The 27,108-nt window shown below is 37.0% G+C and overlaps 1 pseudogene; it reads right to left on the minus strand.

Annotated features, from left to right (window-relative positions):
* LOC109075091 overlaps positions 1-27,108 on the minus strand; it is a 228,828-nt pseudogene that overhangs the window by 88,053 nt on the left and 113,667 nt on the right.

Consider the following 27,108-nt stretch of genomic DNA (forward strand, 5'->3'; position numbering starts at 1 on the left):
CGAAAAAATATATATATATATTGAAGGTCCCAAACAATATGAAGCAGCAAAAATGTTTCCAACATTGATTATAAATCAGCATGTTAGATTGAATTCTGAATGAAGACTGGAGTAATAATGCTGAAAATTCAGCTTTGTTTCACAGGAACAAATTATATTTTAAAGTATATTAAAATATAAAACCATAAAACCATTTTAACTTGGTGTCCCAACAGACTTTGCAAGTACGTCAACATATTCTAACCCTAACCCTACCAAGTCTACTAATACTTTACCAACACTCTATTGAGAGCTAGTAGATATGTAGGTGGAATGTTACTTATAGTCAACAGAATTTATTAAAGGGACCATCAAAATACAGTGCAACCAACTATTTTCTGAAGAAAATACATTGATTTCATTAGGGATGTAATTTTGGCATTTTACTCCATGTTGTGCTTAATAACTCCCCTTAACCACGGTATTATCACTGAAACACAATACTTTTTGTTGCTTATAGCTGTAATCCCACACAGTAAAACACTTCCAGTAAGGAAAAAACTCCCTGCCATGAAACCGACAACAGCAAGTGTAGATCACCAATTCCACTTTTGTGTAGCGTCTACTATTTTCAAGAGTAGAGAGTGAACCTAACCAGAGAGGGCAGAGGTGCTGTCAGATAGAGAGAGCCAAGCCTCTGCCCTTCTCATCTCTCCCCCAGGGCAGACACCCGAGGCTGGGTGAGGCCAACAGGGGGAGCTGGGTAAGACCGGAGGTGTCGGGACGGTGTAGTCTGGCTCTTTCGACTCTAGGGTCAAAGACACTGTCTAATCCTGCAGCGAGCTCAGGTCCAGGGGCCGATTAAAAACATGATAAACAGACAAAGAAGAGCAGAAAGAAGTAGGGGAAAAAAAATCGATGGGGGTTTTAATTAGAGGTCTGAGTGAGGCTTGGGAGAGAAAGAGAGATAAAGAGAGAGAGAGAGAGAGAGAGAGGGGTCTGGCCAACTCTGCTGGCTGACAGACAGATAGAGAAGGGTATGTCTGTCTCAGGGGAATTTTCCGAGCCCCTCCACAGGCTGTGGAAGAATTTTCAAGGCCTGGAATCATTACTTTTTACGCTTTATTTCCGCACTGAGCATCGGGAGAGGTGGAGTGGAGGGGTCGTGCATTCATCAGGAACCTTCAGTCCATACATAAATATAGCATACACACACATACCAACTGCAGGAGAGACAATGAGGAAGCATTTAATATTGGGTCATTGCTGAAAATAGCTTGTTTAACAAAACCAGCATTGATGTCACAGAGTTAAATGAAACAATCATCCTTAACTTCTAACTACACAAGGCAGAATTGGATGTTTTACCACTGATTTTACATGCCATCATTGGAAGGAGGTCTAAAATAATTGCAGAAAAATAACCATTAAGACCCCTATGCACTAATCGAAATTGAAGCAAGAATTTATGTGACCTCTTTGAAAAAAAAAAAGGCCAAAACGAGGGAGGAGAGTTTGGAAAACTTGCCAAAGCAAACTTTAGAGAAATTTCACTTTTGCGTGCTGGTAAGCAACTTTAAACTAAAATTAGTCTGTGGCAATCCGCCTATGTTGACATGGAAATCTTCTGAGGTTCATTTCTTTTTTCAGTCTATCAAGGTCAGAAACTGAAGTTGTAATTCTAATTGAAAGTGACACTTTTAATGTGTAATACTACATAAGCAGTCTATTGTATATAAATAAACATGATGCGACTTGACTTGAGTGCCAAATTGGAGATCTGGTGCAAACATATGCACATCGCTATGATCAGATGCTTTCTTAACCGTTTTATCAACACTGACATTTCTGTTGTGTGTTAAATATGCACACAGCACATATTTACATATTCTTCCAAACACTGCTCTCAACGGGGTGGGCGTTGTTGAGATGTTCTCAAACAGTATATTGTTGCTCAGGTTAAAAAAAAAAAAAAAACAGCAATACACTTTTTTACCCCAAAGCAAAGAACAAAAAGGATTTTGTCATGACTATACAGGGCCTTTACCATTCACTCACATCTCAATGGTAGTCGGTCAGCTGGAGCCAAGTGTGCTCAGTTCTGCAGTCCGAATATTATGAACCTGAGCTGTGAATATCATATGACTAATTACTTTGGAAGAGCAGTAAAAATGACATGAGAATGCTGATCTAGCGACTCAAATATCCTGATGTGACAAATTTTAGGGATATAGGGATCTAGGGATTTATTTGTGTACATTTTTTTTTTGTTTTTAATTCATGCGTCCTCATAATCTTTAATCAAAAACATTTCAATCAACATCCTGAACGACATCCTCTCCCTTACGACAACCTTTCTTCTCTAATGACGTGTACTGGCATGAGGGCAGGACAACAATCCCTAGCAATTGGCAAATGATAACAATCCAATCAAATCCCAATGGACAAAATCGACTATCACACCGCCTACAACATGACCGAGGTTCACCCCAATCGGCCTGATGAGAACACTACAGTGATCAAAAGTACAAATTTGCTCATAAACTCACTCCTAAGCTTCTAAACCGTCAGTCGCTGCCTCAAGTGTCTTATATCGTTGGAATCCTTGGCTCATGCCGGCCAAAACACATGCCTCAGATTTGCTTGTGAGCCTAGCGAAATTTTCAGGTATTTCGGAATTTTTGTAAAACATACTTTTGCGAGCTAGTCCTAAATCAGTGCAGAAAGATTCTCTGGAGAGTGAATATAAATAATTATCAAAAACTTGATACTTGTTGAACTTCTGACTCACCGTCGCAAAGGGGTGTGGCAAAACGTTCGAAAGGGGCAGGGCCACTTTTAGTAAAATCCCTATAACTCCTGAACTGAATGAGATATTTTCGTCAAACTCAGAACACTATAAGAAAAATCACAAAAATGGCCATAACTGTGCAACCATTTGTCCTATCAACATGAAAATTGATGTGCACGGTATTGGTCTAAAGTGCTGCAAGTGTTTACAAGGACATTTGCGTATCTCAAAATTTATGGCCTCCATTGGCCAACAAATTTTGAGCACCTGTTAGACAAGGTTAACGGAGGCCGATCGGAACGAAACTCAGCGGGCCTGTTCGACTCACGGCCCCAAAAGTCAGAGAAATTTGAAAGAAATCAGCTACTGGGGGGCAATATCGCATCATCATTAGTGTTGCCAATTAACTTCAGAAATGGAAAACAAGAGACAATTGTGATTCTTCATAGGAAAATAAGGGACAGAATAAGGGAAGCTCAAAATATTTGTACTGTACCATAATGTCTAAATGATAAATCAGTTCCAAAAACAAACACAAAACCATTCTTAATTGAAAGAAAACAAGCTGACAAAAAGATTGATACTAATATTATGTCATGAATCCTGTCCATGAACTTCCGTCCGCTTGCCACGAGAGGTCGCCCTCCCACTATATTGACTCTCGCACCACACAGAGTGTTACAAATCACCCTGGACTACATTTCCCATGCTCCATTGCACCAATCACAAGCTCACCTGAAACCAATCACACACAGCTGCTACCAATAACACACACTATATAAATCAGTCTCACACCACCATTCAACGCTGTATATTGTATGCGCATATCGCTAGTCACTGATAGCTATGTTACGGAGCCTGCTTTAAGTTTCCTAGTCTTAGCCTAATCTTGCCTTGTCTGTTTTTTCTGTTCTAATTCTTGCATGAATATTTTGGATTACCCTTTCGTCTTGTCTTTTTTATTTTGTTTACACCTTGCCTGGACTATTGCTCGTGTTCCTCGGATTACCCCTCTTGTCAAGCCCTCTGGATTCTGTTCGCCGATCGAAGACCCACGCCTGTTAAACGGATTACTCTTGTGTCTTGCCTGTGCCATATGTGTTTCCTGGTGTTTGACCCTGCCTGTTTCTGACCATGTCTTCAAATAAAGCTTTGCAAATGGATCTGCACGTCTCACGTCTCATTCGCCCCTTAACAGTTTAGGTGATAATATTGCATAACAAGAGATTTATAAGCTATTTTTTGCAGGCCGGTAATTTTTGGCTGGGAACACCACAAGTGTAACAAGGTTTAATAAAATAAAAAAATTTTAATCAAAATGCAAAAAAAGAAATTCGGTGGAAGTAGTTATACCCCATGTGAACAAAGCGTGTGAAGCGATCGCTTGATAACTTGCAGTTAAAGCGCCACTTAGCGGTCAAAAGCTGCAAATGCATTTTGCAGACATGGTGGTGGCACCCATGCACAAAAAAACCAACACATATTTATGTTGTCAACCTACTGTATGTTGCGCGTTTTTTTCACACATACACGCAATATTCATATCATATTAAATAACTCCTCATTCCGGACAACTTTGCCTCTACAACTACTGCTGTCAACTGAATCATTTGTTAAATGATTGAGATGAAAAAAAAAAAAAAAAAAAAAAAAAAAAAAAAAAAAAAAAAAAAAAAAAAGCTTAGGTTTTTTTGCCCAAACTTGGGGAAAAAAAAAAAAAAAAAAAAAAAAAAGTAGTACAATTCTCTGGACTCAACAAAAAAAGGTAGAAATTTGCCCTTTGGGAAGCTATAAAGGTAGTGCTATGTTTGATCCATCGATACAATGATGTATCATGACAGAGATTTGACGATACAAGTCGATAAAGCTGGCCCGGTATCGATATTGTTGCCTGATGTAAAGAGACACATTCCCCAAAACAGAGCCTCACACTTGCACAATATGGAAATATCTGCTAAGTGTGTTACTTATCTTTGTCAACCTGGCAACCATACGCACGCGCTCTCTCTCCACAGTGGATAAATGTGCTTGCTTTCTGAAAACACCAGTTGGCTTGCAGTTTAGCTATCTCCACTTCAATATTCTATTTTCAGAAAAGTGTAATTCATCAAATGTTCATTTGTAAGAGAGAAAGAGAGGAATAGAGAGAGGCTGTGTATGTATGAATTACTACCGTTTTGCCACGTTTCTCTATTAACAGTGAAGCTGTGGGTTTAACTCCTTTAGAAACAATGATGTTGCCAGCTCCTTGTTGAGAAAGATAATGTAGCTCTTGAGGGATTAAGCTATTTAGCTGATAAAATTGCGGGGCAGCACTGAATGTCTGAGGTCACAGCGTGATCTGTGTGATTGACTGAGTGTGTATGTGCGTTAGATACAGTGAAGATAATGCATTAGTTAAGAACTCTTCTAATTTTTATTTTTTAAACAGAGTGTGTTAATTTGTGCAATGATAACCTTCCAGCAATGTAAATATGATTATTTTTTATATATATAAAGATGAGTACACTGCAATATAAATTTCTTAGAATGAGTACATCATTTATGGCCTTAAAAACAAAATGCAAACAATCAGAATATCATTTATGGGCTTAAAAACAAAATGCAAACAATCAGAATATTGTACCTGGTGGGGAGAGCCCAATGTAAACATAAAACATACACCATTACTTATATTTTACTATGATACAGTTATGGAGGCCCTTCATAATGCAGAGGTCTACTGCCTGTTCTGCCAATAGTTAGAAATGGCCCTATAGTATGCAGTGTATAATAAACAGCTGTTTTACAAAATTCTGCTGAGGTGAAATTCAGTGCAGTCCTGTATTGTGATATGCATCGTACCGTTGCCTCTGTATCGTGATACGTATCGTATTGTGACTTTGCTGGTGATACACAGCCGTGTATAACGGGGTCGTTTAGAAAAGGGGCCTGTCCAAATTTACCTAAAATCCTATAAAGCCTAAAGGAAAACTCAAAACTTCACGAAACCTGCTGAGCACATGCGACAGGTGATTCAAAACAAGCACGCAAAGTTTTAAGGGGCTCAGACCACAGCTGGTGCTATAACAGTCATAAACGTTTAAAAAAAAAACACATAATATTTGTATGGTAAATTATCTGGATTCGCCAAAAATGCTTTTTAAATCATTGATTTACATTGGTACAGCCTTTGCTAAATAATATGTAATGTGTTTTTCCTTATTTGCCTAAATGCCTTATGCACTTGAACCCCGGTAATCGCTACTTGCAACTACATTATTATAATAATAATTAACATAAAATGTTTTCAAGCTGCAAAGCATTATGCAGTATTGTTCAATGTAAAACTGTTTGTTCAGATGACTCAATTTGAAAAGTTAGAAGAACATTTGGATATGTTGTGAAAAAAATAAGGAAACATAAGTAAACAAAACTTTTGCTAGTGACATGTTTAGAGTATTTCTGTTCGGTTCACACACAAAAAAAAAATTAAACTGACTCCAACTAAAAATTCTTTGCTCATGCTACTGTTTTTTCTTTTCTTTTTTTAAAATATTTGTTAGTAGAACCTTTTGAAAGTAGGATTTTTTTTTTACAGTGAATGGTAAAACATCAGTTTCAATATAATATCTGTGATTTGTTGCTAAAATTGATTGATTGATTTATTGATTAAATGACTGATTCAAAGATGCTTTTTACTGCCAGCTGGTATGATTACAACATCTATAAGTAGAGGCTAATGGGGCCACGCTAACCAGTAAAACCTTGACCCCTCGTATTTGCCTTGCCCATTTCTGAATTTGGAACAAGATCAGCATTCCATCCAGTATTTACATCGAATTATTATTCCTATAGCTATGCAAAAACGTAGTAGTTGTCCTACTGAACAGTTTCCTACAACTAGAAAAACCTCAGGGACCTAGCTAATCCCATTTTATTGAGTAAATAAAATATTTACATTTTCAGAATTTTATTTCATGTTTTATTTACATTTTAAATTAAATTTTTATTTAACTTAGAGGTATGACAAAATGGTTTTACAGTTTTCCTCTTGATACACCACATTAAAGGGGAAATATTCAGAACACTGTCATTTCTATTACTACAGTACATTAAAAACAGCCTCCTCCTTTTATTTCTGCTCCTTAGATTGACAAGAACAGCTAAAAGCTTTCAGTGCACTTTTCTTGCTCAGAAAGTGTGGCTGTGAGCACATCTTGGCTCTCAAGAACATTAATGGTTTCTTTTTCCTGTCCGATCTATACTGACAGGTCACATTCAACAGAAAGCCATGGCAGTAAAACTGAGTAAGCAGTGTTGGAGTAATTCATTAAGGTTTTCCCTCAGCAATACCATATAATGACACTACCTGAAAGGGTTCTTTCTTTCTTTAAATTGCTCATGGCTGCCTTGATATTAAGTGACTCATGTAAAGAGTAAAGACGGTCAAATAAATCACAGGATTTTCATACATTATTTTAAATAAACTCTGAGTTTTACAGTTTCAAGGAAAAACTGCACATGACTTTCTGTTTGACATGCAAGTTTTACAATTGCAAACTGATTCCTAACATAATCTTGGAAGAGCTGAATGGGCTGGATATACATTAAACAACTCAGCCTTTGTCATCAGTATTACTCTTTTTTTTTTCTCTTCTTGAAAGTTTCGACCAATAAGGCGCTTTGGGATTTGGGTTACACCGAGAAGACTCGCCTCAGCACATTAACACAATTCAAATGTTCAGTAAGCGGTAATCCGTTCGCTTGTTATAGCAAACAGGCCCAAACCTCTGTGCGGAGGGCAGATTGTAAACTGGAAGGGCAGCAGTATTGAGGGATTGGGATTAAAGGGGATGTGAGGCTGTAGCTAAAGGCTCACTAGCTCGCTGAGATGGCCAAATAAGTCAGACAAACCTCTCTCTCCTTGTTCATTAGTGAGATCTTGTTCATTAGAGACCTCAGCTTCCTTTCATGTCCTCTCAGGGCTCATGAGGATGAATGGACCGCATCTGAATCACACTGATACTCACAGTCTGGGCTGCTCACTGATTGGAATGGTTGAAACAAGTACAGTTTGGCCTATCTATTCTATATTTTTGAGTCTCTTATGCTCATCAAGGCTGCATTTATTTGTTCAAAATGCAAAATGTAAAAAAAATAAATAAATAAATAAATAAATAATATTGGGAAATATGATTACAATTTAAATTAAATGTTTCCAATTGTAATACATTTTAAAATACAATTCTGCAATGGCAATACCAAAATGTTGGCATTCAAGAAACAGATGTTAATACTATGACAGCTGAAAACGGTGGTGCTTTTTTAACTCTTTTGTTTTTCTCCAGATACCTGTATAAACAGAATGACTAAAAACTAAATAACCTCAAACCTTTGAATGGTGGTGTATGTAGAAGCCATTTTTAAGTGACTAAAGGCTGTGCTGTAGCATGAATATAGTCACAGCTAAAGGATATTCAGCCATTCAGCTGTGAATCTTACCTAACATTGACCTTTTGTCATTACTATTCACAAGAAAAGCATTGGTCTTTCACATGGCATTGTAGTATAATAGTTTACATTTCATTTATCACAAGACTTGTTCATATCATAACATCCTACTTTAGTTCTTCAGTACTTCCAAAAAAAAAAACCTTATCCCCGTTATGGGAACTAGTAACACTAAAACCTAATTTAATAATCACAACTAATGATCTTGTAATCGATAATGGACAGAATTTTATATCGGCACATCCTTACCAAATAGTTCAAAAATTATCTCCTGAGGTGGAGCTAAAATTTAATGAATTTATCAATATGAAAATAACACACTTTGATTCATTTTTGGTGATTTTCTTGCCATATTAAATCTGAATGATCTTTTCTTGCTGTTTGATTAAATCTCCTGCCGGACATCAGCAACTGACCAAATAAAACAGGACTTAACTGCCTCACTACTGCTGAGGGAATTTCCAAAGCAAACACTGTAACTGTGAGAAAAAAGACAAGCACGGATGAACGTTACAGGTCTGAGATGAGCCCACCTCGTTGACACAGAAAACTTCAGCAAATGTGATACAGACCACAGGTCAGTGCATAAGAGAAAGAAAGCGGGTAGATGAAGATAACAGATGTGCAATCAGCTCACTGCAGTGCATTATGGGAAAACAAGTTATAGAGCATGGATACTGAATATTCTGACTGACAAGATTATGGTAAAGAGGTGCAACACTGATTTTGAATTTCAGATGTAATGTTGTATTCATGCTTTCCGCATAATGTTTGACTTTAACGTTTACGTGCTAATAATATTGGTAACTTTTTAAAATAAAGTTCCATTTGTTTACATTAGTTTCATTAGTTAACAAGAACTAACAATGAAAAATACAGCATTTCTTAATCTTTGTTCATGTTAATTTCAGCATTTACTAATACATTATTAAAATAAAAAAATATATATATCTGTTAATATTTTAATGCACCTGAGCTAAGATGAGAACAGCTGCATTTTTATTAATTAGTTGTCAGAGTGACATCACGAGAATAACATTCCAGAGCGGAAGACATTTTTCAGATTTTAATAAAATATTTTAATTACATTAACTTTGGCACAGATGTGTGCTAACAAAGTAAATAGTGTCAATTTTGATTTCATGTGGGCTTTAACTATTGGGGCCTTAATGTAAAATGTTGTGTTCACTTTTTAGCTTATCATTTTTCTATACTTTTTGCATATAAAATGCCCTATAATCAAATACTTAGACTGTGAGTTTTATTTGGTTAGCTTGGCTGATGGAAAAGTATATCCTTTGGAAAATTAAATTACAGTGCATGAGACATTCTGGGATTATGGCTTACATTAACCTTGAAAAGTGGTTTTAATGTAATGTCAATTTTTCACTTCAGGTAATGGGAACGTCAAAGGTTCAATCATGGGATACTTCTTGAAAATATGTTGGCTCTGGATTGCTGCTGGGCAGCCTAACAATGACCATTTACCAGAAAGCTTCGAAAATTATAAGGAAAAAAAAAAATATCTAAAGCATATTTTTTTTGCTCAGCTCTGCTGTTCAATTGGCCTGCTGGGAAAAAAAAATGTATGTGTGATTGTGAGTTTTTCGAGGACGTGGGGTGTGTTGACTATTAACAGTCGATGTAGGGTCCACTTTAATGAGAATGTAACCTGCTGTTGAAAAGGCCTCACATCCACACTCCATTAACTCTGCAACCCAATTACACATTGCAATCTGATAGGTCAAACCCCCACTGCCGCATTTACATAATAACTCAATGGATACTAGGATGGGAACATGCTCAAAGGGAAAGGTCTGGCTGTTACACACAAACATACGCAGACACCATGTCTAAGGGTAAATTACCAGTATTTTTAATATTTTTTCCCCCTTACACTATTAAGGCTCAGAAACATAGCAAGGACATTGTTAAAATAATCCATGTGACATCAGTGGTTCAACCTTAATTTTATGAAACAACTACAACACTTCCTGTTCACAAATAAAACAAAAATAAAGACATTACCAAAAAACTTGACTCCTCCGTGTCACCCTTTAGCACCATTTTGGAGAGTATCACATACGTAAACAACGTGGGATGTATGTACGCAGATACGTTGTTTACATCTGCATACATACATTGCATACGTTGTTTACATATGTGATACTCTCCAAAATGGCGCTATAAGGTGATGTGGAAGAGACAAACTGTTGAATATACACATAAGTCGTTATTTTTGTTTTCTTTGCACACAAAATTCTTATAGCGTCGCAAAATTACAGTTGAACCACTGATGTCACATGGATTATTTTAACGATCTCCTTGCTACATTTCTGAGCCTTGATTGTGTTAGGATCCTTGCTGTCTATGGCGGATCAGAGAGCTCTAAGAATTCATCAAAAATATCTTAATTTTTGTTCCAAAGATGAACGAAGGTCTTACGGGTTTGGAACGACAAAGTAATTATTGACTTTAGAATTTTCATTTTTGGGTGAACTATCCCTTTAATGACCCCAAACTTTTGATTGGCAGTTTTATACATGAGTTTGGAAAGTGATTTATTTATTACATATTTTACTGTTACATATAATTACAATTTTTAAACATCAATTAAACTGTTTCAGAAATGTCTATTTATTAGTCAATTTGAAAAGTGATTAACATTTTCTTTCTGGAATGAATACATTAATAATTGGTTAATTTGTTAAATTTTTAATAGAAACTCCTATTCATCCATTTTGTGACAGATGGAAATAAAGCCATTACTTTCTAAAAACTGCCCCTTCCATTGAAGCTCTAATTTCATTAGTGCTCAGATTCTAAAATGACACATCAAAATGCCATTTCTGGTTTCTGTGAAGGGGATGCAGTGAAGATTTTCAAGCAAATAATGATATAATGGTTTTCTATTTCTCATAAAAAGCTATCTTTTAGGCTTCAGAAGACTGCAGCACACAAGCCACAAGAAATTTACTATGAACTGTGATAATAAGAAAAAGAACTATGTGTAGATGCTGAACAAACAAACTAATTAATGAATGATTGAATTTATGAATGAATGAATGAATGAATGAATGAATACATACATACATATACAGCATAAGGGTTTAGAATGGGAAATGGGAGTCAGTAAATAATGACAGAAGTAAATTTTTGAGTGAATTATGCCTTTAAATGTCCAAAATAGTGAAGGTCCGTCTAGAACTGATAAAATTCTACCAATCTACTCCCTTTTAAATACTTTGACACATTTCTGCAACACGGCCAATTTCTTGAATATAGTGTTTTCTGATTTCCATAAAGCTCATCATTTTCTGGTAATTCCATTGCTTACCGAAGTCAGAGCAGAAAACCCAAGGCAATAAATGAATCAAGCAAACAGAGAGTGAGGAAACCAGAAGGCTCTCTATGACCTGAAAGATAGCAGGCAGGAGACTGCTCTCTCTAACAAGCCTGTTGGGGGAAACACACACACAAATACACACATTTAGCTTGTGACACACACATTTACTTCATGGCACTAGGCCCACGTTCCATCTTCATTAGTGTGACACTTGTGCATGCATTTGGGTTTTGGCACTGTACAGAACCGCTGAGGTGTGAACGCTCCATCGTGCCAAGATCAGTCAGCTGGGAAAATGACCTTTGACTAATCCAGTGACGAGTGAAAAAGAAAGAGAAAGCGTGCCGCTGAAAGGATGAAAGAGTGAAAGAATGATGGAGGGAGAAAGTCAGATGGAAAACACACAACAATGTATTAAGAATGAGAAATAGAGGACCTGTGTATGCAAACCTAGTGAGCTGCCTTCCTAAAAAGCATTTTTGGGAATCACAGAACAAGATTATTAGATTATAATGCTCAAATATGCTATCAAGAGGGAGGCTCCATCTGGCTCAAATGTTTAAACATGCTTATGATGCCCAAAAAGCTGTGTTGCCAGAAATTCACCGCAACCATACAGTGATACTGTTTTAGGTATTATGGGATGTCGTATTGATGCCTGTATGTTTTACACATTTCATTAACACTAGAACTACCAAGGCAGTCATTTTGACCGTTTTTAAAATTTAAAATGTAATAACTTTGTTGAAATAAAACCCATATAACTATAATACCCTGACTTTTCCTAAATGTGTGTATATTTTATTATAACATTGTTATTTCATTAAAATTACAAAACAAAAAAGAGTATTTCTTTCTTGAATGGCCAAAGTGATCAAATTCACCGTTTGCATTACAGACGGTGTATAATTCCTGCTTTCCCGTGGTTGAAGATGCATGTCAATGTTGCCTAGCAACTTTTGTTCTAGTTGTTTTTATATTCTATTGCTAAGCTAAAATTAATTTTCGTAAAAAAAAAGCCAGGTGGACACCTCCAATACAACAACTGCTGTCATTCAATCAGCCACGATTCCAGATAGGCTATGTTAGGCTGGAAGACTATAGCCTGGCTGTTATCAACAATAGCCTACTTCAATGTTATGATAAAATAGCCATAATAATAATAATAAAAACAGTAATGGCTAGTCGTGGCCTAGTGGTTAGAGAGTTTGACTCCTAACCCTAAGGTTGTGGGTTCGAGTCTCGGGCCAGCAATACCATGACTGAGGTGCCCTTGAGCAAGGCACTGAACCCCCAACTGCTCCCCGGGCGCCGCAGTATAAATGGCTGGCCACTGCTACGGGTGTGTGTTCATGGTGTGTGTGTTCACTGCTGTGTGTGTGCACTTTGGATGGGTTAAAGCAAGAACTCTGAGTATGGGTCACCATATCTGGCTGTATGTCACTTCACTTCACTTATGCTAGTGTAAGGCTATAGCTAATGCATACAGGCTCATTTTAGCCGCGACAAAACTGATATTGTAAAATAGAACAAACTTATTGGGCTTTTATTAGCGATAGTGACAATGTTTATTATTACCTAGACATTGCAGTTACTAGTTTTTACATGCAAAACTATACATTTGACAACATTTTATAATTACATATTATGTGACGTTCAACCATTTACAGTTTTTTGAATCTGAATTAAATTATACTGTCAAGAGGGACAGTTCAAATCATTTGATTTTAATAATTAAACATTTGATGCCCAAAAATGCTGTTTATGAAGGCAGTTCACTTTTTGAAACAAACATTCAAATGTGACTATGACTGCCCAAAGTAACTTTATAGATAGGCAGCTCACTAGGTTCAGAACATTTGAATTGATTTTTTTAATGTGTCTACTGTATCTAAAAAGACACACAGTAGACAGTTTACTAGGTCTGAATACTTGAACACATCTAAAAAATGCTATGTAGGCAGTTCAAGTTCAAATTGTAAGGAATAAACGTTTGAACGGTTCTATAATGGACAAAAATGCTGTCTAGGTAGGCAACTCATTTGAATCAATTGTTTGAAAGTGTGTGGTTACTAAAACTTATTTAGTTTAGTAAATCAAATATTCAAATATGCTTACAGCTACAAAATGCTGACTAGGTAGGCAGTTCACTAAAGTTTAAATCATTTAAATAGAATGTACATATGTGTCTATAGGATGCCTGAAACTGCTGACATGGTAGACAACTCACTAGGTTTGTATGTAATTATGATGTCCAAAACAGCTGACTATGCTGGCTATTCAGGCTCACATCGTTTAAATGGAATATTCAAAACCATCTTGGTAGACAGTCCTGGTCTGTTTGTAATGTCTGAAATGCCCAACATTTTGTCAAGGTAGGCAACTCACAAGGTGTTTTCACAGACAGAAAATGCTCCAGACAGCCTGGCTCAGAGGAATAATCGAGGCCTTTATTGAAAATGACTCGTCATGCTCTCTTATTGATTAAGGTCTTTGATCCACAGCCAATTACCGTATGAAAAAGGTGTGTAGAGAAGAATGCCACAGTAATCTGAGAAAAGGACAGACTGATAAAATGAATTAGCTAAAGGGTTACATTTGGAATACTTACTGTGCCCTTCCCAGTCAATACAGTGATATATGACATTGCGCTATAGAGTTATTTGGCCATTCTCCCCTGAGTGTGTCCTCTATGGAGGATTTGGTTTCTTTGAGTGAGAAAGAGTGAGAACTGCCCAGAACCTGAGATAAGGTGAATGCAGAAGTCTATATGAGTAAATCTCAGTTATATGAACCCAAAGCCACAGGTAGAGAAAGAATTATCCTCTTTGTGCCTGAAAGTCAGCACAGCTCAAAACCTGGGATTTAGGGATTTTTTTTTTTTTTAGGTTAAAACAGGGTTTACTGTGCCAAAATAATTGTGTATTTTGAAGGAACTGGGCACAAATAAATCAACACAACCAGAAACAGGAACAGCAATGATCTTTTGATAGTCAAAGAACTAATGAAATTACCTTTGCGTTTATTCAATCAAAAATACAGTAAAAAACAAAAACAAAAAAACAACAAGAAATACAAGAAAATATGTTTGTGGTTATGGCATAAACTCAAAGTTATTGCTTATTATCTAAGTTAACTAAAGGTTTGGTATATTTTCTCTCAACTTCCTGTAAAAACTAAATTCGTCAAGCCATTTTATGTCCTCTTTAAAATATTCTAAAACATTTTTGGTATTATTACTGATACAGAATGTGGTAAATATAGAAAAGCTGAACTAGAACTTGCATATTTCATATACGCAACAGAGCTGAACGTTTATCATAAACCATTAAGCCTCGGCTCAGAGACAGTGACTATGTACCAAAGAAACTATTCAACATACCAGGAATAGATTACATGCAGCAAACAACATTAATTGACAATAACATCATGAAATATACAGCCCCTCAAGGTACACGGAGTCCACTGACAGAACAGTGACGCACGTCGAGCAATCAGTACACTCAAGTGTGCACCTTTCTGCAGTCTGTTTATTCAGAACAGTCAACGATCTCTCATCTGTCTGCGCTCTCCTTCCTAACAAACATCATTACCCCAACAATTACCAACAAAACACAAGAGCCAATACAAAACACACACTCTCTGGGTACAACGGAGTAAGCAGGCATAATGAATAGGACCATTTTATCATGACACAACAGAGAGAGGGAGAAAGACGGTGGCCTTTTCTCACTGAAGGCTTATTCGTGTCCGGTATGTGCTCCATTAGGTCTTTAAGAGGCAAGCAGCCCTGTGACTAGGATCACTTATCCATCTTTCTAAATGACAGGCATTTGCAGAGGTAAATGAGGTCAACTGGGCGGGTGAGAAAATACAGAGATTTTCACTTACACAGCTTTCAGACCAAGCAGGTTATTGGCCCACTTACACAGTCCTCAGGCAAAGTAGCAGGTGTCCAGAGGCACAGTTTTTCACCACTTGGATAAAGTGGTTGTGGTCCACATAGTAATGGACTGTGTGTCAGACTATGAGTCACTGTCATGCAGTCTGTCAAGGACATGCCGGAATCATTTTTCACCCCAAAATTTAAATGCCACAAAAAAAAAAAAATCAGTTCACTTCAGTTTTGTCTTTTATTATTATTTTTTTAAAAACTAAGAAAATTCTATTTCCACTGCATTTCAAATGATATATTGGGTTGGATAGCATTCTGAGTAGTGACGGTGATAAAAATGGCATTCTTTCTAATCAACAATATAACATGATCAACATTTTTCTAGTAAAACGTAAAAATGAAAACTCTTGCTAAGGTTAATTTCATAGTTAGCATTTTATGCATTAAATCAAATAAATAATATTGACACCTTTTTACATCACTTGAAAAAAAAAGGAGGTAAATTTGATTAGATATTTGCCTTGATTTATATTAATGTCTCATAATTCATCTCTGTAACGTTTGAGCCGATGAGACGTGCGGATCCATGTGCAAACTTTTATTGGTCAGAGATGTGGTCATAACAGGCATGGGTTAAACAATTGCAAACAGGTATATAGAGGGCAAGACACAAGAATAATCCTAGGGCAAGCGTGGGTCCTCGATGAGCGAACAATATCCAGACAGGGTAATAAAAAGGGGAAATCCAAAAATCCGAAAGCAGGAATCAAAAACCAAGTAAACAATCCAAGAACAAAACACGAAGGCAAGACAAGGCAGGAAACAAGACAACATGGGCTTAACAATACACGGCAGTGAATGGTGGTGTGAGACTGAGTTATATACTGACAGGGTAATGAGCTAACGAGGAGGGAGGAGCTAATCAATTACTATTACAATTACAAAGGAACAAGGGAACACAGAAACAATGGGGAACAAGAACATTTTAAAATAAGAGTCCACAAAACCAAAGACAGGGAAACATAGACTGGGATCCTGACAATCTCAGGCATGCTTTACACCTTTATACTTTTGCCTCCACAGTAAAAAAGTACACTAACAGAATGTTGTAGGAAATTATGTCACAGCTGAGGGGCAGGGTACTCTAGCAATTATTTTTACATAAAAATGTCAAAATAGTTAGTTAATTACATTTAGTTAATATTAATAAACTATTTTTCACCATTGTTTAGTTTACCATAGATTTACTCAATGGATAATTCATATTTCCATGAGGCATTTGTATAAAATAAGATTTAAAGTCTGAGATAAAAACAATATAAGGATAAATCAACGTCTATACATAATAGACATTTACAGAAAATAGAAAAAAAAATAAAAAATTATGAATGCATTAAATCTCTTTGGGACAAAATGGAAATTACATGGAAAAAAAAAAAAAAACCTGTCTGGGTACATTACACATTATGTGCCTAACTGCCATGTCAACATCGAGATAAAAAAAAAAAAAAAAAGGTGAATGGTTCTAAAAACAAGCTTCAATCATTTCTGCAAAATCTTATTTTTTTTTCTTTAGATTTGGGGGTGAAATGTGACATGGGGATGTTTCGTCCTTACAGTAATCTGGTCTGCAGAGAGTTAACCAGTCAGCCTGGTCTGTCAACTCAGGACAGATTTCATCCATACTAAAAATGAAGCTGATGTAATTGGTGATGTTGACAAATTTGTCACAAAAATCAACATCCTATCAGCAGAGATAAGGTTTGGTCCGGCCATTACAGGCATCTCAAATCTCAATCCTACATCTTGTCTCAAAAAAACGAGGCATGTGGGTCTTAACTCACAAAACAATGAACGCCTAAACTTTTCGTTGACAACTAAGAGTGATTTTAACGCTTCTAAGCAGCATTTTCACGGAAACGGGAAGTGGCAAGATTGGCATTTACACAGGTAAATGTCAACCAAAGACACTAAAGCATCTAATAAGAGAACCTATGCACATAATCTTTACTCTTGCAGGCAACCTTTGCATCTGATCTCCAATCAGTCAGTAAGGAGAACTGCTGCTATGCAGTCCTCATTCCCCCCTCACTCTTTCAGAACGACAAGCAACAGCCATGACATTTACTGGTGCCATCATAACTCTGGGGCCGAGACACTATCAGAACACTCGTAGGGTGCAATTTCTCCCTGGTCCATCTCTTGAGATTTCTGTTGTTCTGGTGTACTAACAAATAGATCCATTACATAGATTCTAGACACAGCAGCCATCCATCTGTCCATCTCTGTCTCGTCCGTTCAGTGGATGTACAATGTTGTCAGGGGCCAGTGTTTGTAGCTCAAGCAACTGCTATGCCCACACATGCTTTCAGTCCTGAGCCACCCACATAAACAGTGCTGAAAGAATAATAGCCAGTCACACATACAAACAAATTGTGACACTTCCACATGCCTGAGCACCATGGACACAGACAGCTCCCACACACCGCATGTCCTGTCCAATATCCCGCTAGAAGAGGGTGTCACCCTTCACAGCAGAAGCAGCAAAGACACCTCCACCAGTGCAGAAAGACACCACCTCATCTACACTAGCAAAGGACATAATGCTAGGTCAAAAATAATAATAGTGATAATAAAAACAAAAGACTGCAACCATTTGACCTGCATTTAATTAATATTAACTTTAAAGAAACCTTAGAATCTGTCACATTATGTTGACTTCACAAAGGATTAGATAGTAAGTACATCAGAATACTTCTGTACAATGTAATTACATTGTAAAATAAACATTATTGTAAAATGAAGATTCACTTTTTTTTAAGGACTTCAAGTGCTTTCAAATAAAGCATTCTGTTGGACAACAGACAGAAATTGTGTGAAAACCGACACAAAATCAGATTGGTCCTTACACAAAATTTTAGATCACGTGGATCCTTACTGATATTTCTGGATTTTGCCTGTGAAATTTGCTTAGAAACAGTAAACGTGATAGGGGAATACGTAGAAAAAATATATATTCACTATAGCAATTTTTTATGACTTAAATTCTTTTCCACATCTTTTCCAGTCTTGGGTAAATAATTTGAAAACTTTGAACTATTATCACAAATGATAGTCATAACTAAAGACACTCTTGCTGATGTCCTTTATTTGCAATCTCATGTTAAAAGGAATTATGGAAGTCCATTTCTGCCACTAAATAAATAAATAAATAAATAAATAAAAAGGAAAATGCAACTTTACATTTCGCAATTCTGGCTTTTTTTCTTCTCAGAATTGAGATAAAAACTCGCAGTTCTGACTTTTTTTTTTTTCAGAATAGCATGATATAAACTCACAGTTACGAGATATAAAGTCAGTATTGCGTGATATAAATTCACATTTCTAAGAAATAAAGTCAGAACACACAATTGTGAGTTAAGTCAGAATTGGGAGATATAAACTAGCAATTCTGAGAACATATCTGTTTTTCCTTCCCTAAGAATCAGACTTTAAAACTCACAATTGTGAGTTTAGATAAAATCAAAATAGAATCTATATATCTCACAATTCTGAAAAAAAAAAACAGTCAGAATTGCAAGATGTAAACTTGCATTTGCGAGAAAAAAGTCAAAATTGTATGTTTATATCTCACAATTCAGACTTTATAACTCCCGCTATTCTGACCTCATAAATCGCAATTGCGAGTTTGTCATGCAATTCTGAAAAGAAAAAGGCAAAATATCCTTATATCTCGCAATTCAGACTTCATTCCTAAAAACTGTGAGTTTATATCTCGTTATTCTGACTTTATAACTCCCACTTGTGGGTTTATACCTCAATTCTGAAAAAAAATAAATAATAATAATTATGGAGAAAAAAAATGGAAGTCAAAGGGAACAAAAACTGTTTGCTACCAACATTCTTCAAAATATGTTCAGTGTTTCACAAAATAAGTAATTTTTGGGTAAAGCTAGCACTTTATGTAGAAAAATGTACATTCACTGTATAAATTTATATGACTTTTTGAAGATCTCATTTATTTCCATGATTTTTCCAGCCCTGGAAAGTACAGTTTGAACATTTTCTGTTATTTCCAGGCTTCAGTGACTGTGGAATGCCTGCACATCAATTTCACATTAAACTTTTTGAACAGGTCTGAGGTGAGGCCTGGCAAGTAATGCACAGGCTCCAACATGAGGTGGGAATCATAATGAACGTAGTCTGGCTTGAGTCATTCCCTAAATCCCTTCCTCCAAATTTTCCCTATTGTTTCCTGTCTGCTCTTCATTGTCGATAAAATAAAGAATAGTGCAAGCTAATTCTGTGTCGTTTCAATGGTCTGATCAATCTTTAGCAGCCAATCACATGCTCCCTCACTCATTGTAAAGACTAAATAGTTAATTTAATTTTAGTCAATCAGACCATCAGTTAGACAAATTTCCTCCTTCAGCTGAGACAGAGCCCATTAAGAGTTTTAACTAAACATACTGGTAAGAAACTAGTTCATTATCACCTGCCTGAACAATAGCCAATGTACTCTAGACTTAAATTCTTAATACTGATAAAATTAACACTTTAGAGAAGCCGTTCAGCACCACTCTCTTAACAGCACATATATTTGCTTTCGTCTGCACAAAGCCAAGAGTGGCCAAAGGTTCTCGATAATTGGAAAGTTTGAACTACTATCACAACCGATAATAAAAGAACACCAATGCTCACATGGAACCTGCTAATGTCCCTCATTTGCAATCTCATTTCGCCTGGAACCCATCAAGAGAAGGTCTGCGGTTTTTAGGACTTTATCAAGCACTGGCAAATGCAATTTAATTTCACTATTGTGAGTGGAAATAGCTCTTTGCAGGAGGGGGTTGCCTCGGCGACTGACAAACGTTTTCCGATTGGTGACATCAATTTGAATAGTTCAACCATGTGGCTGCAGCTCTATCAGCACCAAGAAAGACAATGTACAGGAGGCCAGTAGGAGCCATTAGAGAAACAGTGGGGGGATGAGGATGAGATAAGAAACACACACACTCCCTCACCTGTGCACCCAGACACTCATTACAACACACAGAGAGAAGTGGTAAGAACAGGGCAGGAAATGAAAGACAAAAGAGACGAAAATTTGAGAAAATCAGAGGAGGATTGTGTATGTATCAGCCATTATATATGTAAGCTACTATTCCAAACAAAGCTAAGACCCACAAGAGAGACACATTTAAAGCCTTGAAATCATGTTCACAAATGATCTCATATATTTATTTACCTTATTTATATTTATATATCAGAGAGAGAGAGAGAGAGAGTACCATAAAGCATAGTCTGTGGATGTAGTGAGAAACTATGTGCGGCATCTCTGAAGTTCATTACTGCTCGGCATGACCTACTTTAACAATTTCAGGATCAATAAACTAATAAGGTTGAGTTCAGAAACACATGAAGAAAGAAATGCCTCAAGGCAGTCTTCTGCCTTGTATCGCTGGTAAGATTTGAAGTTTTTTTGTCCATTTTTCCAACAAAAATTCTTCGTTTACTTTTCTGTAAGAATACATTATTAGTTAGTATTCTTAAAGGACAAGCTGTTGTGTTGTGGTTAGAGTATGGGATTCAAAGTAAACCAGATCGTGCCATTGCTTACTGGAAAGAGAGAGCAAGAGAGAGCAAAAGTGTACTATATGAGTGACAGCATGGTGGCTATCATTCTATATCGCATCACCCATTTACAGAATGAGATGTGTAAGGGTTACACAAAAAGAGAGGGATTTGGTGTACCTGTGCAATTTTTTGAATTAAGGAAATGTGTTTCACTTAATAACAACAAAAAAAGGGCATAAATTGGCAAAAATCCACCACAGTATGTAGGAACAGCTGTGTACGTGGAGAGTGTTATTGGTTACCTGCTGATGGGTGAGCTGTGCTCAGTGAGGGACACCAGCAGTTTGAGAGCATACACCGGTACAGGATCTGGCTCCAGAAGCAGAGTCTCATACCTGCAGAGAAAATTCGCATTAAACAAAAGCTATGCAAAACAGTAGGATACAAGTAAATTCATAACAACAGCCATTAAAAAGGTTATCAACCATTGTAATTTTTATACGTTGTGGATGCATTCTGTAGGAACTGAATCAGTTCCTTTAGGATTTCAGGAACGAACTCAACAGGGTTTTTTATAAAAATGGTGTTGATATTTGTGTCATTTTTTGTTGTTGCTGTGCAGTGAAAACTCACTTAACCAAAATAAACCGTCATTGTGTATTATAAAGGTTAAATATTTTTAATTAATTTGTGTTTTGGCAATTTAACAACTACAGTATATTTTAGTTGATCATTTGAAATATTAACCGCATAGCCAGTAAAATACAGTGATAAATTATTTAAAGGGGTCATATGATGTTGCTAAAAAGAACATTATGTTGTGTATTTGGTGCAATGCAATGTGTTTATGCAGTTTAAGGTAAAAAAAAAACACATTATTTTCCACATAATGTACATTATTGTTCCTTCTCTGTGCTCAGCGTTTCTGAAATGCGTCGATTTTTACAAGGCTCATCATTCTGAAAAGCGAGGTGCACGCTGATTGGCTAGCTATCCAGTGCGTTGTGATTCGCTGAATACCTCAAGCGTGTGACGAAATGTTACACCCCTTACCCTACTGTTACCATACATTATTTATCAGACCCTGTAACATTCAGCGTTATTGAACCACTTTTAGTGCAGTACGAGTCAAGGGGGAAAACGTGCTTGCAGGATCCTTTAGTTAAATGTATAATAGGCCTAGGTATAAAATGTATTTTATAGGGATGGCCCGATACCGATACTGGCATCGGGTATCGGGTCGATACTGTCCTCATATACTCGTACTCGTACTCATAAAAATGAGCCGATACCACGCACCAATACCACGTGCGTTTTGTGAAACGAATGGCCGCCGCTTTGTCTAGGTGAACGCCATATGAACGTAAAAATGTCGGCGGTTTTGGGCTCATTTCAAGATAAGGGATGATGACAGCAGGCAAGGCAGACTGTAAGTTTATGTTCAGCTAAGGTGTCGAGAGGAGGAAAAAAAAAGTACATCGTTTAACACCAGCAATCTAATTAAACATCTGAAGACGCATCATAGTGCTGAATACACACAGTTTAGTCAAGCTAAACAAGCAACTCAGCAGCCAACATTAACACAGGTTTTACAGAAGCGCGAGAAGATGTCCAGAGATAATCCACGGGCACTAAAAATAACAGAGGGAATTGCATACTTTATTGCACTTGATGACCAGCCATTGTCGGCTGTTGAAAATAAAGGATTTCGACATCTTCTTGGCATACTGGAGCCGCGATACGAAATTCCGAGTCGCCATCACATTACAACCGCTATGCTACCGAAAGTGTTTCATGATGTGAAAAAGCACGTCAGTGGCCTGTTGCGTGACATTTCGACCGTCAGTTTTACAACAGATATTTGGTCAAGCAGTGTCTGCCCAATGTCTCTGCTCAGTTTAACTGTACAGTGGATTGATGACAACTTTACTCTTCGCCAAGCCACCTTACAAGCAAAGCCGTTTCGGGGTTCGCACACCAGTAAAGCCATAGCAGACGCGTTCGATGGGATGCTTCAGACCTGGTGCATTCCGAAAACCTCTGTCCACGTTGTGCTACGAGACAACGCTAAAAAATATGATTAAGGGCATGAATGATGCTGGACTCCCCAGCCTACCTTGTGCTGCTCACACTCTCCAGCTGGTGGTCCACGAAGGACTTTTGTCACAGAGAAGTGTTGCTGATGCATTGGCTATCGGACGCAAAATCGTTGGCCATTTTAAACATTCTCCTCTAGCCTACTCCTGCCTCGAAGATATTCAGTTTAGAGATCGGTCAGCCTGCAAAACGACTACACTACGCAGGACGTACAGACCCGCTGGAACAGTACATTTTTACATGATCCAGTCCCTGATTTGAGCAGAAATTGAGAAACGGGCACTAGGAGTTTTTGTGTCCGAACATGAACTCCCTGATAATCTCACGGCTCACCAGTGGGCACTGCTGGAGAAGGGTTGTAACTGTTCTGGGTCCGTTTCAGGAGTTAACACGAAAAGTTAGCTCTTCTGAAGCTATGGCAGCAGATGTGATTCCTGCTGTCACTGTATTGCAGCGATTTCTGTCTAGAGAGACCGACGATGACCATGGCATCAAAACTATGAAAGGGACTTTAGCTGCAGCTGTCAGGAGGCGATTTTCTGATGTGGAAGAACAACCCCTCTACAGCTTCGCTACTCTACTCGACCCCAGGTAGGTGTGTGTGTGTGTGTGTGTGTGTGTGCGTGTGCGTGTTTGTTTCTGTGTGTGTGTGTGTCTGTCTGTCTGTGTGTCTGTCTGTCTGTCTGTGTGCGTGTGTGTCTGTGTGTGTATCTGTGTGCGTGTGTGTGCTAGATAGCGAGTTAAAAGTTGCCAATGTCTTGCTGAAAAGTACATTTTAGTATTTCATTTTCATTAATAAATTATTTGATGAGGCTATGTTATTTTAATAAATACCTATTGTCAGATGCCCATTTTTTTTTTTCTCCCTCTGTTATAGGTATAAAAATCTTTTTTTTTATCTAACACCAACACTGCTGCAAATGCCAAGGGGAGATGCTGATGCGTGAGCTGTTGAGGTCGTCTAGAGAAGAGGAGAATCATGACCTGCACGAACCTCCTGCCAGAAAAAACCACGCAGGGACCAGGCAAAGCAGCAGCCTGGACAGTATATTTGATGAAATAGCAGATGAGCAAGCACCAGTCTCTCTAAACAGAGCTCAAGTAGGTTCTACTGCACAATTAGAGACATACCTAGGGGAGACCACAATTCCTCGAGAAAGACAAACCACTACAATACTGGGCAGAGCTAACAAAGTGCTGGTTCCCTACTCTGGCCAAAATGGCATCCAGATACCTCTCAGCACCATGCAGTAGTGTTGACAGTGAAAGGCTGTTCAGCTCAGTGTCACATATTGTGAATGACGACAGAAACAGAATCACAGCTGATCATGCAGAGATGATTTGTTCATCAAAAAGAACATTCCTCTCATTCTCCCAAAAAGTACCTAAGCTAGTTCAGATCACATTGCTGACTGAAATGTTTGTTTAATTGAAACAAGAGAGCAGTCACTGCGCCACATAGTTTAATTGTTGTTTAATTGAAATATGCAGTAGTTTTAATTGAGACTTGCAATAGTTACATTGATGTTTTGTTTAATTGAAATATGTAAGTGTTTCATTGAGACTACACAACAGTTACATTGAAATTGAGTTAAATTGAAAAGCTGGAGACGTTGTCAAACATTTCATTGATATATTGTTGAGTTGACGGTGTTGACTGTACAATACGTTTTATTTATATTTTGTCAGTTGTGAAGACAGTGCCAGTATTGAGGCTTTTTGTTTACACAGAAATATATATAATTTATTTTTTATTTGAAATTGCCTACATTTATTATTTTACTCATTATTTATTTTAGACTTGTTAAAACAAGCAGAGAAAATAAAAACAGTCTTCTAACCTGTGTTCTAAAATAGTCTTCTGTCTTCTTTTCTGGTAGCCTGTAATTACTTTCGCGGGTAGAAATATCGGTATCGGTACTCGGTATCGGCAAGTACACAAATGTAAATACTCGTACTCGTATCGGTTTGGAAAAAAATGGTATCGGGCCATCCCTAGTATTTTATAAAAAGACCTTATATATTTTTAGACCCTACTTTAAAGGTTCACAGTTTAAGTTTACAGTTGTAACATACAATGTCATAACATTTTGATCTGAACAAAATAATTACATCTGCTTAATATCAATGAAAAATAAAGTGCTTACCGGATTCCAAAAGAAAACAAATCAACTGTAAAACAATAAAATAAATACAGATGTCGAATCGTTCCGCTTGGATTTCAAAGGTTTTTCAGTTTGTATTTCCGTTTGTAATCGCCGAAACCGTGAATGATTTTTTATTTGTTTTTTAATATCGATATTCTGTTTTTGAGAATCAATACAGAATCGCCAAACAAAACATTGCTATACTGTATTGATTCATAAGATTCATCTATATTTTCTTACACCCCTAATAGAAACACTACACCTTTAAGACTTATATTTGAATATTATCTCAATTATGATTGGCTACTATTTTTAAAAGTGAAATGAGTAAAAACTGATTAATGCCGATTTTGGATTTGTGCATCATTATTCTGAATCATTTTTCATTCGAACAAAATTATTATTAGCATTATCCAGAATAGAATTCACTTTAGAAAAGTAAGTAAATTATGGTTGTTTTCTAACCTAAAATAGTATTCTAACACATGCTTGTGCCATTTGAATTTTGAATTGTGTTCCAATTTAATCAACCTGGATGAAATTAGAAAGCTAGCTAAATCTGTTCACTCTAGAAATTTCAATGACTTTATAAAACTGTAATAATTTCTATTACTGGTATATCATAATTAAAGATGTCCCTGCTATATGAAGATTGTCCATGAACATGTATCAACAAGCTACAGAATCCTTCTCTTTCTAGTTCTTCATCTGAATTTTTATCCGAACTACTTGTAACCGTGACTCGCAATGAGTGACAAGACATTTTGTCAATGACTTGGTTTCTATTTGTGTCACACTCAGTAAATATCACTGGTTCAAAACCATGCTGTACATTAAGCATGAAATATCTCCTGATTGACAGATATTGTGTGCATTCAGTGTGCACAGACAAATTGTTGTTGCAGAAAGATTTGCATCACCTCATGCCTGGTTAGGACACAATCTTAGTTTTAATAAATAGAGAGGATGGAGGAGTAAACTGAGAGAGCAGAATATAGGTAAGTGAGTGGTAAGTCTTACTGTGGCAGCAGGGCCTCAGAGATGAGCATCAGCAAGCGAGTGTTGGAGGAGATGCCTTCACCTTCCCACTCTGCCTCTCGTTCTCTCCCTCCGTCTCTCTCGCTCTCCTCCACCTCGTCTTGGCTCAGCAGCAACAGCGTGATCTCTGACAGCACACGCAAACTCACAATACGCCATTCCACTCACACACACAAAAAAGAATAGATATATACATACATGCATACATACAAACAAGGTTTTTATTATACATAGATGCACAAAAAAAAAATATATATATATATACACACACACATACATACACACACACAGTGGTGTGAAAAAGTGTTGGCCCCCTTCCTGAGTTCTTATTTTTTTGCTTGTTTGTCACACTTTAATGTTTCAGATCATCAAACAAATGTAAATATTAGTAAAAGATAACACAAGTAAACACAACATGCAGTTTTTAAATTAAGGTTTTTATTATTAAGGGAACTACATGGCTCTGTGTGAAAAAGTGTTTGCCCCCTAAACCTAATAACTGGTTGGACCACCGTTAGCAGCAACAACTGCAATCAAGCATTTGCAATAACTTGCACTGAGTCTGTTACAGCGCTGTGAAGGAATTTTGGTCCACTCATCTATGCAGAATTGTTGTAATTCAGCCACATTGGAGGGTTTTTGAGCATGAACCGCCTTTTTAAGGTCATGCCACAGCATCTCAATAGGATTCAGCTCAGGACTTTGACTAGTCTTCATTTTGTTTTTCTTCAGCCATTCAGAGGTG

Source organism: Cyprinus carpio, chromosome B16 (genome assembly GCF_018340385.1).
Source record: "Cyprinus carpio isolate SPL01 chromosome B16, ASM1834038v1, whole genome shotgun sequence".
In the NCBI taxonomy this organism is placed as follows: domain Eukaryota; kingdom Metazoa; phylum Chordata; class Actinopteri; order Cypriniformes; family Cyprinidae; genus Cyprinus; species Cyprinus carpio.